Here is a 16,678-nt window from a genome sequence, read left to right as displayed (position 1 = left end):
AGGCGTATAGTGTATGATCTTCAATATTCAGGTGATCTTGTTCAAAATCTGTGGGGTAATGTTTCAATTTTGTCAAATTCTTGTATTCTTGTGAAATCATGTTTTGAATATTGCTTTCTGTTCTGGACACTTCCTGTGTGTGAGGACATATGCTGAGAAGCTCAACAAACAAGAGATTAGCAAGGCACCAATTCCTGAATTGTCTTACATTTGAACGATTTCTTACAGTAAACAGATCCAGCGCCGATGAGAATATAAGTAATGAGGTGATGTGTAGTGGGGGATGATATTTGATTGGTGAGGTGCGCCATTCTTTACCGAGTTCCACAATAACACATCATGTTCATTTAATGTATTATGCAACTTTGTTGAACTGATTAATGAAAGAAGCTTGCGCAATGTCACTGATCAGCATCAGTCCACTATTCCCACAGGTGGGATTTATTTTCTTGTTAAAAAGGAATGTTTTCAATCCACCGTTTCAGTCAGAAAGATAATTTTCGATGACAAGACAAATTGGGACCTGTGGCTGACAAGATCGGAGCTAATTTCCAGAAGACACTTGCCGTCACTGGAGAGATCGAGAGGGTGTACTTTCCTGCCTTGACTGTCTTTGCGGTTCCTTGTATGTAGGCAGAGCGGATGTTTATGTAGTGAATGAGATTTGCCAATGTAGTTTTATTTCCATTGAATGACAAATTTTATAAAATATCCAGCCTTTCCTCTGTTGTGGACCTGTTAATGTTCTGTCACTTCTTGTGATATTGATAGGAGTGATGAGCAGAAATCCTCAAATTTCCCATTACATCAAATTGATTTGCGGTGTGTGACATATTATGTTCTGTTTGTATTGTCTATAGATATTTTTTTGAGGGTAAATTGGGGCAGTTTTTTTAGTGTAGGCTTGTGTGAGAGGCGCTGGACAAAGTGGCAACTCTCTGTCTGCCTAATGGTAGTCAAATTTAAAGAATTTCATGTATTTTACATTCTAAATGTAGTATTACATGACAATAATGGAACCTTTACCTTTACCTCATGGTATAGCAACTGTTAGCAAGAAATGAGGAGCAAATCTGTAGAGAGATAGCAGACAGCTACAGGAAATATGAAGTTGTGATAGTAGGAGATTTTAACATATATACTGGTTCTCCCATATTGTAAAAGGGCTGGATGGGTTAGGGTTTGACAAGTCTGATCAGGAAAGTTTTCTACATCAATAAATAGAGCTACCAACTAGAGAAAATCCAATACTGGATCTTCCATTAGGGAACAAGACAGGACAGAATTTTGGAATTTGCTCAATGTATATGCACCTAATGAAGAGGATCAAAAATTTAAGCAAGATATCTTTTTGAAGATTGCAGATACGCAGGGGAATATACTGACAGGAGGGGACTTTAACCTCAATTTGGACTCAAAAATGGACAAAACTTGACAAAAAACTAGCAGAAAGAACAAAGTAACCAAATTTATGGTTAAATCAATGCAGGAAATTGGATATTTGGAGGAGACAACACCCAAAGAAGAAGGAATACTAATATTATTCGGGTAGACACAAAACATACTCAAGGATAGACCTGTTCCTGTTGTCAGCCCACATCCAAGGGAGAGTTAGAAAAACAGAATATAAAGCTAGATTGTTATTGGATCACTCACCCCTGTTATTAGCAATAGAGCTGGAGGATATCCCACTGAGAAAGTATAGATGGAGATTAAACTCCATGCTACTTAAAAGACAGGATTTTAGAGAATTCATTGAGTGACAAATTAAAATGTACTTTGAAATAAATATGGAATCAGTGAAAGATAAATTTATACTATGGGATGCAATGAAAGCGTTCATCAGAGGGCAGATAATAAGTTATGTAACTAAGATGAAGAAGGACTACAATTGGGAAATAGAACAGCTGGAAAGGGAAATAGCAAGTACAGAAAAAGAATTAGCAACAAGGGAAGATACAACAAAAAGAAGAGAATTGGCAGACAAAAAAATAAAATATGAAACACTACAAACATACAAGGTGGAGAAGAACATAATGAAGACAAAACAGAAGTATTATGAGCTAGGAGAAAAAATGCACAAAATACTAGCTTGGCAGATTAAGACAGAACAAACTAAAAGAACGGTATTGGCATCAAGGAAAAAGGACAAACAAATTACATATAACCCAACGGAGATCAATAAAAACTTGAAGGAATTCTACGAGCAATTATATTGAACTGAGAACGAAGGGAAAGAAGATAAAATAGATGAGTTTCCAGCTAAAATTGAACTACCGAATTTGCAAGAAGAGGACCAAAATAAATTAACAAAATCATTTGAAATAGAGGAAATACAGGATATATTTTAAAAAACTACCGAACAATAAAACGCCGGGAAAGGACAGACTACCAATAGAATTCTATGAAACATTTAAAGATTTATTAATTCCTCCCCTCCTGGAAGTAATGAACTAGATTGAAGAAACACAAAACATGCCAGATTCATGCAAAACACCAATAATTACAGTAATACCAAAGACAGGGAAAATTCACTAACACCAACATCGTATCGACCAATATCTCAACTTAACACAGATTTTAAGATAATAGCTAAACTATTAGCAAACAGATTGGCTGACTGTGTACCAAAAATAGTAAAACTAGATCAAACTGGATTTATTAAGAAAAGATGAACAACGGACAATATCTGTAAGTTCATTAACTTAATCCATGCGAAAAAAACTAGCAATGAAGGAAGATACAACTAAAAGAAGAGAATTGGCGGATAAAAAAATAAAATATGAAACATTACAAACATATAAGGTAGAGAAGAATATAATGAAGTCAAAACAGAAATATTATGAACTGGGTGAAAAAACGCACAAAATCCTAGCATGGCAGCTTAAGACAGAACAAGCTAAGAAAATGGTATTGGCATCAAGGAAAAAAGACAAACAAATTACATATAATCCAAAAGAAATTAAGGAAAACTTTAGAGAATTCTATGAACAATTATACCGAATTGAAAACGAAGGGAAAGAAGGGAAAATAGATGAATTTTTGACTAAAATTGAACTACCAAAACTACAAATAGAGGAACAAAATAAATTAACAGAACCATTTGGAACAGTAGAAATACAAGAGATAATAAAAAAATTACCAAATAATAAGACACCAGGAGAGGATGGACTCCCAATAGAATTCTACAAAACATTTAAAGACTTATTAATTCCGCCCCTCCTGGATGTAATCAACCAGATTGATGAAACACAAAGCTTACCAGATTCATGTAAAACAGCAATAATTACAGTAATACTAAAACAAGGGAAAGATCCACTCTCACCAGCATCATATAGACCAATATCTTTACTAAACACAGATTATAAGATAATAGCTAAACTATTAGCAAACAGATTAGCAGAACAGGTACCGAAAATGGTAAATTTAGACCAAACTGGATTTATCAAAAAAAGACGCACAACAGACAATATTTGTAAATTTATTAACTTAATTCATGCAGTAGAAGGAAATAAAGCACCTGCAGTAGCAGTTGCTTTAGACACAGAGAAGGCCTTCGACAGAGTAGAATGGAATTATTTGTTCAAAGTATTGCAAAAATTCAGTTTACCAGAGAAGTATATTAATTGGAATGGGCAACTAAAGCGGCATCATCTGCAAAGAGTAGTTCACGGACAAGTTTCTCTTGTGTCTTGGTGTGAGCTTGCAGGCGCCTCAGATTGAAGAGACTGCCATCCGTGCGGTACCGGATGTAAACAGCGTCTTCATTGTTGGGGTCTTTCATGGCTTGGTTCAGCATCATGCTGAAGAAGATTGAAAAGAGGGTTGGTGCGAGAACACAGCCTTGCTTCACGCCATTGTTAATGGAGAAGGGTTCAGAGAGCTCATTGCTGTATCTGACCCGACCTTGTTGGTTTTCGTGCAGTTGGATAATCATGTTGAGGAACTTTGGGGGACATCCGATGCGCTCTAGTATTTGCCAAAGCCCTTTCCTGCTCACGGTGTCGAAGGCTTTGGTGAGGTCAACAAAGGTGATGTAGAGTCCTTTGTTTTGTTCTCTGCACTTTTCTTGGAGCTGTCTGAGGGCAAAGACCATGTCAGTGGTTCCTCTGTTTGCGCGAAAGCCGCACTGTGATTCTGGGAGAATATTCTCAGCGACACTAGGTATTATTCTATTTAGTAGAATCCTAGCGAAGATTTTGCCTGCAATGGAGAGCAACGTGATTCCCCTGTAGTTTGAGCAGTCTGATTTCTCGCCTTTGTTTTTGTACAGGGTGATGATGGTGGCATCACGAAGATCCTGAGGCAGTTTACCTTGGTCCCAACAAAGCTTGAAAAACTCATGCAGTTTTTTTTTCTTGCAGTTTAATATACATATTTGTTATAAATCTTTTGATTAACATTGTATCTGTAATCACATATTCAAGGTTCCTAGAACGCTTCCACCAGCGTTGTCTCCGCTCCATCCTCAACATCCATTGGAGCGCTCACACCCCTAACGTCGAGGTACTCGAGATGGCAGAGGTCGACAGCATCGAGTCCACGCTGCTGAAGATCCAGCTGCGCTGGATGGGTCACGTCTCCAGAATGGAGGACCATCGCCTTCCCAAGATCGTATTATATGGCGAGCTCTCCACTGGCCACCGTGACAGAGGTGCACCAAAGAAAAGGTACAAGGACTGCCTAAAGAAATCTCTTGGTGCCTGCCACATTGACCACCGCCAGTGGGCTGATAACGCCTCAAACCGTGCATCTTGGCGCCTCACAGTTTGGCGGGCAGCAGCCTCCTTTGAAGAAGACCGCAGAGCCCACCTCACTGACAAAAGGCAAAGGAGGAAAAACCCAACACCCAACCCCAACCAACCAATTTTCCCTTGCAACCGCTGCAATCGTGTCTGCCTGTCCCGCATCGGACTGGTCAGCCACAAACGAGCCTGCAGCTGACGTGGACTTTTTACCCCCTCCATAAATCTTCGTCCGCGAAGCCAAGCCAAAGAAAGAAGATATTAATTGGATTAAAGCATTATATAAGGGACCGTTAGCGAAAGTGACAGTAAATGGACATGTATCAGAACAATTTAACTTAAGCAGGTCAACGTGGCAGGGATACCCACTAACACCTTTATTGTTTGCGTTAGCTATAGAACCACTAGCAGAATTGATAAGAATAGATAATAATATAAAAGGAATAAAAATAAAAGACAAGGAATATAAAATCAGTCTATTTGCGGATGATGTTATAATGTACTTAACAGAACCAGAACTATCAATAAAAGAATTATATAAGAAATTGAAGGAATATGGAGAAGTGTCGGGTTACAAGATAAACGTAAATAAAAGTGAAGCAATGCCTATGAATAATGCGGATTTCTCAAAATTTAAGAAGGAATCTCCATTTAGATGGCAAATGCAGGCAATAAGATACCTAGGTGTACAAATAAACAAAAATCTCGGCCAATTATACAAACTCAGTTATTATCCACTAATGAAAAAATTACAGGACGATTTAGAGCATTGGAAAGACTACCATTAACACTAATAGGAAGGATAAACTGTATTAAAATGAAAATTTTTCCAAGGATATTATACTTATTTCAGGCATTGCCAATACAACTGACAGAAAAATTCTTCAAAGAGTTAAAGAAAATAATAAGGAAATTTTTATGGAGAGGGGGGAAACCGAGGATAGCACTGGATAAATTAACAGAATGGTATAAACAAGGAGGCTTACAATTGCCAAACTTTAAAAATTATTATAGAGCCACACAATTAAGATACCTATCAGATTTTTATCAAACAAAGGAAAAACCAGACTGGACGAGATTAGAATTAGATAAAATAGGGGAAAAGATACCTGAACACATATTATATAAATGAGATGAAAAATTGGTACAACATAGAACTTCTCCAGTATTACATCATCTCCTCAATATTTGGAAGAAGATTCATGTAGAAAGAAATAAAACAAATTATCAATTACCAAAACTAATATTGACGCAAAATAAGTTACTCCCTTTTACAATAGATAACCTTTCCTTTAGAGAATGGGAAAAAAAAGGGATTAAAAGAATAGAGAATTGTTTTTCAGGAAGTAGATTCTTATCCTTTGAACAAATGAGAGATAAGTACAATATAACTGGAGATACAGCGCTGGCATATTACCAACTGAGATCCTACTTGAAAGATAAATTAGGAAGCAATTTGAGTTTGCCAGAGGGAAGTAACCTTGAATATGTGATTACAGATACAATGTTAATCAAAAGATTTATAACAAATATGTATATTAAACTGCAAGAAAAAGAGAATGAGGAAACAAATGGTAAAACTAAACAAAAATGGGAACAAGATTTAAATATAAAGATAAAAAAGGAAACATGGGAGAAATTATGTTCTGGAACGATGAGAAATACAATAAATACGAGGCTACGTATGATACAATATAACTGGCTACACAGACTATACATTACACCTCAAAAGCTAAATAAATGGGACCCAACAGTATCTGATAGATGTTTTCGATGTAAAAAAAAAATGGGAACAACAATTTATGCAATCTGGACATGTGAGAAAGTAGAAAAATTTTGGGAAGATCTCAATCAGATATTAAATAAAATAACAGAAAACAATATACCAAAGAATCCAGAGATCTTCCTCCTAAGTAACATAAAAAACAAAGAATTTGGAATTGATTTGGAGGATGCACAAAAAAGATTTGTTAAGATAGCCCTAGCCGTAGCAAAAAAATGTATTATGTCAACCTGGAAATTGGAAGATAATCTGAAAATACAACAATGGTATATAGAAATAAATAAATGTATTCCATTAGAAAAAATTACATATAGTTTAAGAAATAATATTGAAATATTCGAACAAATATGGGAGCCTTACATTAAATACAATAGCGAAAACCTACTGGGGACAATCATTACCTAAGTTGATGGAAGGAGAAGGAAAGAAAAGAATGGACTCAGTAGAATTTCTGGTGTGTTTTTGTTGAATGACAACATTATCTGACTGGTTTAATGTAACCTAGATTGTATACCTAAAATGGATGGGGGGGGTGGGGGGGTGGCTTGGGAGGAGGGAGGGGGGGAGAAAAAGTCACTGTATATGTGTGAAAAAGAAAAAGTGTGTCGCATGGCTAATGTGATTTATGGTGTGAAAAATAAAAAATTTAAAAAAAAACAAAAAAAAACTTAATCCATGCAGTACAAGGAAACAAGACGCCAACAGTGGCGGTTGCCTTAGATGCAGAGAAAGCCTTTGACAGAGTAGAATGGAATTATATATTCAAAGTACTACAGAGATTCAACCTACCAGAGAAATATATTAATTGGATTAAAGCATTATATAAGAGACCATTGGCGAAGGTGACAGTAAATGGATATATATCAAACCAATTTAAATTAAGCAGGTCAACTAGCCAGGGATGTCCACTATCTCCCTCACTGTTCTCGTTAGTTATAGAACCACTGGCAGAACTGAGAAGAACAGAAAATAAAATAAGAGGGATAAAAATAAAAGAGGAGGAATATAAAATCAGTCTATTTGCAGATTATGTCACAGTATACTTAACAGAACCAGAAATATCAATAAAAGAATTACATAAGAAATTGAAGGAGTATGGAGAAGTATAGGGGTACAAGATCAACGCAAATAAAAATGAAGCGATGCCAATGAATAATGCGGATTTCACAAAGTTTAAGAAAGAATCACCATTTAGATGGCAAACACAAGCAATCCAATACTTAGGTATTGAACTAGATAATAATCTAGGCCATCTATACAAAGTGAATTATCACACATTAATGAAGAAATTACAAGACAACTTAGAGCATTGGAAAGATTTATCACTAAAGGGTAAATTACATTAAAATGAATATCTTCCCAAGGATACAATACGTATTCCAATCGTTACCAATTCACCTAACAGAGAAATTCTTCAAGGAGCTAAAGAAAATAATAAGGAAATTCTTATGGAAAGGGGGGAAACCGAGGATAGTGCTAAATAAATTAACAGAATGGTACAAACAAGGGGGCTTACAGCTACCAAACTTTAAGAATTATTATAGAGCAGCACAATTAAGATACCTATCAGATTTTTATCAAACAAGGGAAAAACCAGATTGGACCAGATTAGAGCTAGATAAAATAGAGGAAAAGGTACCTGAACATATACTATATAAGTGGGACGAAAAGCTGGTGCAACATGGGAATTCATCAGTACTCCACCATCTGCTCAACATTTGGAAGAAGATTCACGTAGAAAGGAAAAAAAAACAAATGATCAACTACCAAAATTAATATTGATCCAAAATCAACTAATCCCCTTCACGATAGATAACCTTTCCTTTAGAGAATGGGAGAGAAAAGGGATCAAAAAAATAGAAAATTGTTTTTCGGGAAATAAATGATTATCTTTTGAACAAATGAAGTGCAAATATGGCATAACTCACGGTACAATGTTTGCATACCACCAACTGAAAACCAACTTGAAGGACAAATTGGGAAGCAGGCTGAGGTTACCAGAAGGAAGCAATTTTGAATATGTGATTACAGACAAATGATAATTAAAAGATTTATAACAAACATGTACATCAAACTGCAAGAGAAAGAGAATGAGGAAACAAGCTGTAAACCCAAACAAAAATGGGAACAAGATCTAAACATAAAGATAAAGAATGAAACATGGGAGAAGCTATGCTCCGGAACTATGAGAAATACAATAAACATGAGGTTATGCATGATACAATATAATTGGTTACACAGGCTATACACCACGCCCCAAAAGTTAAATAAATGGGACCCAACAATATCAGACAAATGTTTTCACTGTAAGAAGGAAACGGGAACAACTACATGGAATTTGGGCATGTGAGAAAGTGGAAAAGTTTTGGGAAGATCTAAATCAGGTATTAAATAAAATCACAAAAAGCAACATACCAAAAAATCCAGAGATCTTTCTTCTAAGTAATATAAGAAGTAAAGAACTTGGACTTGATTTGGATGGAGCACAAAAAGATTTATTATGATAGCCTTAGCTGTAGCAAAAAAATGTATTATGTCAACCTGGAAATCAGAAGATAGACTGAGAATACAGCAATGGTACATAGAAATGAATAAATGTATTCCATTGGAAAAAATAACATATGATTTAAGAAATAACATCACAGTATTCAAACAAATTTGGGAACCGTACATGGAACACAACAGAGAAATCCTACCGCGGACCTCCACCGCCTAAAATGACAGAAGGAGAAGAGGACGAAATGAACTGACCCAGTATGTAAAGGTAGATGACATAAATTTCTTGTATATTTTCATTGTGTGATGACATTGTTTAATGGGTTTAATGTATCATATATGTTGAACATTGAGTGGGTGGGGGGGGGTGAAGGAGGGAGGGAAGGGAGGGGGGAAAAGGGGAGAAAATGACACTGTGTATATTCAAGAGGGAAATGTGTGTATTTTGGTCAGTATGGTTCATAGTGTGAAAAATAAAAAATTTAAAAAAAACATTGAGAACAACATCACTATCTCTGTCTGCTGTCCATCGGCAAGTGTCAACCCAAGGCACTATTGTGCAGCTGTCACTCATGGGTGAACACATGGAAAGACGTGAAATACCATTTGACTGATCCTTTTACATGTGCAAAGCAAAGTACACAGGCAAAGCACTTCAATTATTTTTGTTCTTTCAATTTCCGTCATTCACAGTGCATTTTTGTGCCACTCAATGGATGCAAAATAGATAACAGAGCATCACATGAATTACCCATTACAAGCCCAGAGGACCCCAAAACTCAACAGCAATTGATATTCACCAAGACAAATGGTTACTTAATCAAAAGTTGCTTTTAATTATCTTTAAACATGTAAACAGAATTACACTTTAACTTATCACTATTAACTTAACCCCCTTCTAATTCTAAGTGCACATGTATGTAATGTGTGTGTAAGTTCAGAAAAGTTATTTGGTTCACAGTCCAATCTCACTTCTCATTCCTCCAAGTTCACTGGTTGCAGGCAATTCTTATACTGTGCATAGAATTTAACATTTATAAAGTTCACCAGGCTTTGGTGCTTGAAAGGTAAATGATCACTGCTCAGGAAGGTTCTTGTCAGTTTTCAAAGAGAGATTTGTTGTTCCTTTTTAATCAGCCACTTCAGTGACTTGCTGATGAAACTTGCCCTTTAGGTTTCTCCAGATGATAACCTCTTTCTTTCAGGTCACCACAGAGTTCCTTTTTGTTTCCCTTATACAAACCCATCTTCCAAATGGGGCTTTCCACAAGCTTGCCAGCTTGTCGTGTTCCAGTCCAAGCTGCTGTTACTGTAGAAGTGATCTGTGTGTGTGTGTGTGTGTGTGTCTCCCTCTCTGAGAGAAAGCCTGTTTGACTCTCTCTGCTTGCAAAACCACATGACCCTCTTAGAACAGCTCTAGACAGGAGCGGATCCGACAAGATTTTTCATCTGTTGCCTTTTTGTAAACAACAATTCATTAGTGAAGTCTCTTGGGCACTCTCCAAAGCTCTTGCAAAGACTGTTGGCCCCAACATGTCGAGTATGGGACAGAGCTCCATTATTTTAAATAAGATCTGTTTTAAACTGTTTGTACTCTAACAAACATTTCCAAATTTATCTCCCAAAAACATATCTATATACCCTGTCACACCAATAAAACATAATTCCGTCTGCACTGGGAATATGGGAGCACCGCTCCCTATGATTGTTGAAAACGCAGGTGGCCCTTTAGGGATCATTATTTCTTTTGATTTGTCATATAAAGTTGTAACTTTCTGGAGATGGTTCATTTTATTGAGCTTTAAATTCAACTCCAAATGGTAAAGAGCATTCTGCTCAACTGGAGGTAAATAACACGCCTTGTTTGTTTCCAACCTCCGCCAACAACAGTCAGCGTTGGTAAAGGCTTGTTTGATGGTGAAGGACAGGTGCTTTTGTACAACAGTTCCCATTTCAAGAAAGATTCCAATCTTAATTTCAAGATGGGATGTTTTTATAAACATTTCTGGAAGGTGCTTCCACACCAGTTTGAAGTTAGTGCAAAATCGATCATCTATTTTTCCTGTTTCTGCCAATTTCTGTCTCTGTTGCATTGAACTTGCATTGTTCTCAGTGTTGCCAAGACAGTGCAGATCTGAGGAAGCCGGTGCAAACCTACCCACAGATGAGTGGATAAGTTTGGAAAGACCACACCTGCTATTTATTAATGTTTCCTTTGTGCTCAACTCGAATATTTTCTTATGGTCATCATGAAGAACTTCCAGCTTGTTTGGAACAACAACTGCTGAAAATCTCAGATGTGGCTTTAGTTCCAGTTTTGGAGCAAGAGGAATAAATGCTTCTTTTGATCTCCGAACACACACTGGTAAGGCCCAGGTTGCTAGAAGTTTTGTTGCCTTCGATTCTATTTTAGCCCCATGTGATTTAATTGTTGGCGGCACAGACCAGCTTTAGAAATCATTATTTTTTACATTGATTTGCAAGTTCCCAAAGAGAGACAATTAGTTTATGATATAGAATTCAGGGTCAATCGATCAACTACATTTTGTTCAATAAAAGCTTTACTTCATGAACGTGGTTTTTGCATCTCACCAGCTACATAATCTTGTCCAACGGCTTCCCTGATGTGGAAGGATAATTTCCCTCATCAAACTGCTGGACCATTTCTGGCAAACAACGCAGTTTAATTTCTAGAATCGATCTTCTTAAGCACACATCTAGTTTGTCTGTACTTTCTTGCTTAAGAATGGTCAAAATATCTGGTCATTTTGTCTTATCTGATTTTGTGTTTTGGCCAGTCATTTCATGTTGTATCAGTAATGTTCTCTTTTTGGTTCTTGCAAAGAAATGTGAAATTTACTTTATCAATATTGCTGAGCTCTGTGCTTCTGTGTTTCATTTTGATGGAAGAAACAGATCACTCCTTAACCCATGGAGTTTTTGGATGAAGACTGAATAATTTCCTGGAAGGCCCCATTTGTGATCTATTTTCTTCCTTATATGGAGTTCCTATAAATTTCTCTGTTCATTTTTCAGAAATGGCAGTTCATTTGGATTAACTATTACTTCAAAGCAAAATTTTGGATTGAGTTGAGATGGAATCCATTTTGGAGCAGGCAGAATAAACAGTTCTGATGAAAACGAGGCAGTCGGCATCAAGTGTGTTGGAGTTTTTTTCTGTGTGTTGTGCCAATCCAGTCTGTCTCTAATATCATATGCAAGTTCTATTTTTTCTATGTCTTTTGTTGCTGGAGGCAATGGTGATCCTTTGGGAATCATTGTTTTCATGGATTTTTACATTTTCAAAAGTGGATAACCTGGTTTGTGCCTTAAATTCAGCCCCAAACGATCAAAGGCATCTTGCTTGACAAGTGGTAAACACTGTGGTCTTAGTTTTTGTAATCTTTCACTGACAAAAAATGGTTTTGATAATATCTTCTTCAATGCAACAGGATAAGAGTTTTGATGAAATTCCTGTACATTATCTGGTAAGAAATACATTTTAGTGTTGAGAATATGCCTGAACAAGCAGATGTTTAGATTGCATCGACTGTATATTCTTTTGCAACTTTGGCACTTCTCTTCCCAATGTTTTCTTTTTTAGAAACCTTACGAGTTAGTGGAAGTGACTTTGTTTTTTCCTGTTCCACAATCATTTGGGAATAAATTCGACATTAGCGTTAGGAAATGTTTTACTTATGTCCTTGATTTTGGATCTTAGAATGCCAACTTGGAAAGACGGGGATGTAGCCGCCGTGTGTTCTTTCTGAGAACTGAATTAAGATTTGGGATTTCTGATATTTTTCTTTGTGTCCAATTCCAATCTTTTTCAATGTTGCAGCATGCTGTTTTCACTGACAAGGAACCAGTCTTGGAGCAGCAAGAATGTGCATATCAGTTGATCCCTGAACATGTAATGGTAAACCCCAGTTATTCTTTTTTTTCCTGTGTGATGCGTCATTCCAATATATCTCTTGCTGCCTCTTCAATGCATGCTCCATCTACACCTACAGGTTCTATATGAACTCCATTTGATTGAATCATTGTGTGTATACTAGGTCCTTTGGGGATCATCGTCTGAACTGACATTTCATATTGTGTATAAAGTTGCCAAAGATTTGTTTGTGTTTTAAGTTCAATTCTAAATGATCCACAGCATCTTAGGTACATACAAACATAGGAAGTAGGAGCAGGAGCAGGCCAAAAATGCCCATCGAGCCTGCTCCGCCATTCAATACGATCATGCTGATCTAATTTATGACCTAACTCCACCTACCTGCCTTCTCCCCATATCCCCTAATTCCTCTATCATGTAAAAATTTATCTAACTGAATTTTAAATATGTTTAATGAAGCAGCCTCAACCACTTACCTGGTTATAGAATTCCAAACATTCACTGCTCTCTGGGAAAAACTATTTTTCCTCATCTCTGTCCTAAATCTACTCCCCCAAATCTTGAGACTGTGTCCTCTCGTTTTAGTTTCCCCGGCCAGCACAAAAAACCTTCCTACATCTATCCTATCCATACCCTTCATAATCCTATAATGTTTCTATAAGATCTCCTCTCATTCTTCTGAACTCGAGCGAATACAATCCTAGACGATTTAATCTTTCATCATAAGTCAACCCCTTCATCCCAGGGATCAATCTAGAAAACCTCCTCTGGACCGTCTCCAAAGCCAGTATATCCTTCCTCAAATATGGAGACCAGAACTGGACACAGTACTTCAGGTGCGGTCTCACCAGTACCTTATACAGTTGCAACATTACCTCCCTACTCCGGAATTCAATTCCTCTAGTGATGAAGGCCAACATTCCATTTGTCTTCTTAATAACCTGCTGCACCTGCAACCTAACTTTTTGCGATTCATGCACAAGCACTCCCAAGTCCCTCTGCACAACAGCATGCTGTAGTTTTTCACCCTTTAAATAATATTCAGCTCTTTTATTTTTCTTGCCAAAGTGGATAACCTCACACTTACTAACGTTGTACTTCATCTGCCAGACCTTTGCCCACTCATCCAGCTAAATTATATCCCTCTGCAGACTCTCCACATCCTCATTACAATTTGCTCTTCCACTCAATTTAGTGTCATCCGCAAACTTGGCTACACCACATTTTGTCCTCCTCCAAGTCATCAATGTAAATGATGAACAGTTGTGGGCCTAGCACCGACCCCTGCAGCACCCCACTTGCCACTCTCTGCCAACCTGAAAAACTCCCATTTATCCAGACTCTCTGCCTCCTGTCAGACAACCAATTTTCAATCCAGGCCAATAGACTTCCCCGGACTCCATTTTCCTGTAACTTACTGAGAAGTCTCTTTTGCGGCACCTTATCAAACGCTTTCTGGAAATCCAAATATACAACATCAACCTGTTCCCCCCTATCCACCGCACCCATTATATCCTCAAAGAATCCTAACAAGTTTGTCAAACAAGATCTTCCCTTTCTAAAACCATGCTGTGTCTGTCTGATTGAACCCTTATGTTCCAAAAGTTTCACTATTTCATCTTTAATGACGGCTTCAAGCATTTTTCCAACTACAGACGTCGTTAATTGGCTGATAATTTCCAGTCTTCTGCCTACATCCCTTCTTAAAAAGTGCGTGACATTTGCTCTCTTCCAGTCTGCCGGGACCTGCCCAGAATCCAAGGAATTTTGGTATATGACCACCAATGCATCAACTATAACTTCTGCCATTTCCTTCAGAACCCTTGGATGCATATCATCAGGACCAGGTGATTTGTCTGGCTTTAGTCCCTTAGTTTCTCCATCACTACTTCCTTTGTAACAACTATTTTATCAAGGCTCTCCCCAACATTCGCATCCTTAACTCCGCACTTGGGCATGCTGGACGTATCTGCCACCGTGAAGACTGACACAAAATATTTGTTTAATGCCTCGGTCATTTCCTCATTTTTTGATACCAGTTTTCCTTTCTCATCCTCCAAGGGTCCTATGTTAACTCTGTTTTATATATTTATAAAATCTTGTTCAATGAAAGGTCGATACATTAATTGTGGCTACTTGGATCATTCACTTGATGCCCTTGGAAGAAGCAAAGGTATTTTTGTCAAACCCAGATACCAGCTTGGGCTGAAAGTGCATTTTAATTTCTAGATGTTGCTTTGTCCCACACACATTTTAGCCTATGTTCTAGTTTGAGACCAGAAAAGACCTGCTTGATGTTTTGTTGTTCCTTCTTTTTTCACTCTGAGGCAACAAATGTTTTCATTTACATTTTAGTACTTTTTTTCCCCAATGCATCTGGGGCCCACCATTTTCTTGTTTCTAATTAATTTACGATGAAGAATGAGATCCTTCATTGATGGAGACGGAGCCATAAAATTACCCAAAGATGACAGAATAACCTTAGGGAGGCCACATTTATGATTTATAATCCTTTTATTTTTATTGAACACCTGATGCACCATTCATTACCTCAAAGGACGGAGGGTGTGAGACTGATCGGCTTTTATTGACTATAGCCTGGAGTAGCAACCAGCCTCATCCACTGATCATGGCAGGAAGAGTGGGAAGCATACAAGGGATTATGGGTAGGATTTGTCTCAGGAGACGTGACCAGCCGGCAGTAGCCAATCACAGTATAAATAGTGGTTAACCCCAACTCCAATATTCTTTTCTGTTGTTCATGAAGGAAATGAGTTGTGAAATCAGGCTGGAAATTTAACTCGTACAAGTTGAGTTTTGCAGCAGATAAAGTCAAGGTATCTTCAAATTTCTCAGTATGCAATGGCAGACCTCCAGTTCTGCTGAAGTTTCTTCCATGTAACATGTATGTTAAGTAAGATATTTTTAAACTTCAGCAAGAATATTAATCTCTTTTCTTATAGGTTCTATTTGAGCTTTGGCTGCCGGAGGTACAGGTAGTCCTGAAGGAATCATCATTTCCAAAGATTCAATGTGCAGCTTTGCACGGCCACAGCGATGGATTTAAGTAATGCTCCAATCGATCAACAGCATCTTATTCAAAAACCAATATATATGCAGCTCTTCACATTTTGAATCCCTACGCCGGGACAAAAAGCAGTGGTAATGTTCTCTTTGGCAATAGAAGACAAATGATCTTATCGGATTTCACCACCATTTCTGGAAAAATATTCCTCTGAATTTCTAGATGTTGTTTTATCAGGGCAGACTTCTAGTTTCTGTTCATATTCTTGTTTGAGATGAATAAAAATAAATTTATCACCTGAGTTTGTTGTCTTTGAGTTCCTTCTCTCTCCTTCATTTTGTTCTGAGGCCAACTATTTTCTTTTTAGTTGCCCAAACATTTTCTATTCATTTTAATTCATGTATGTCTCTCTGATTTCAATCTGATTGATTTTTAACTTCTTACTTTGGAGGTCTTTCTGATATTCACAGATGGTTCAAGAGTAATGTTACAGGCTATATTATGTTTTATATTGTATATAAATATGTCTTTAAAAGGGGGCGTGGCAGACGTGTTTGTCGGAGCTCTCCGAGAAAATCCTCTAAAAGACCGACCAAAAAGTGGTCTTAATTAAACATTTTGAACTACAAAAGTGTGGAAAGATCTTTTAAAGATTAATATTGAAGAATGACTGGATGATCCCATGGGAAGAAGCCAAAATCTGTGATGGAAAAAGTTCAAGCCTCACCAATTGC

General features: G+C 37.2%; 1 long non-coding RNA gene across 1 annotated transcript; it reads left to right on the top strand.

The window, feature by feature from the left end:
• The first annotated feature begins 9,482 nt into the window (after positions 1 to 9,482).
• On the top strand, positions 9,483 to 16,234 carry LOC138756581 (uncharacterized). The gene is made up of 3 exons (XR_011353168.1): positions 9,483 to 12,943; positions 14,655 to 14,766; positions 15,883 to 16,234. It is a non-coding gene; the product is annotated as an uncharacterized lncRNA (long non-coding RNA).
• Positions 16,235 to 16,678: the final 444 nt, after the last annotated feature.

This window comes from Narcine bancroftii, chromosome 3 (genome assembly GCF_036971445.1).
Source record: "Narcine bancroftii isolate sNarBan1 chromosome 3, sNarBan1.hap1, whole genome shotgun sequence".
Classification (NCBI taxonomy): Eukaryota; Metazoa; Chordata; class Chondrichthyes; order Torpediniformes; family Narcinidae; genus Narcine; species Narcine bancroftii.
This window is presented reverse-complemented; position numbering and strand designations above follow the sequence as displayed.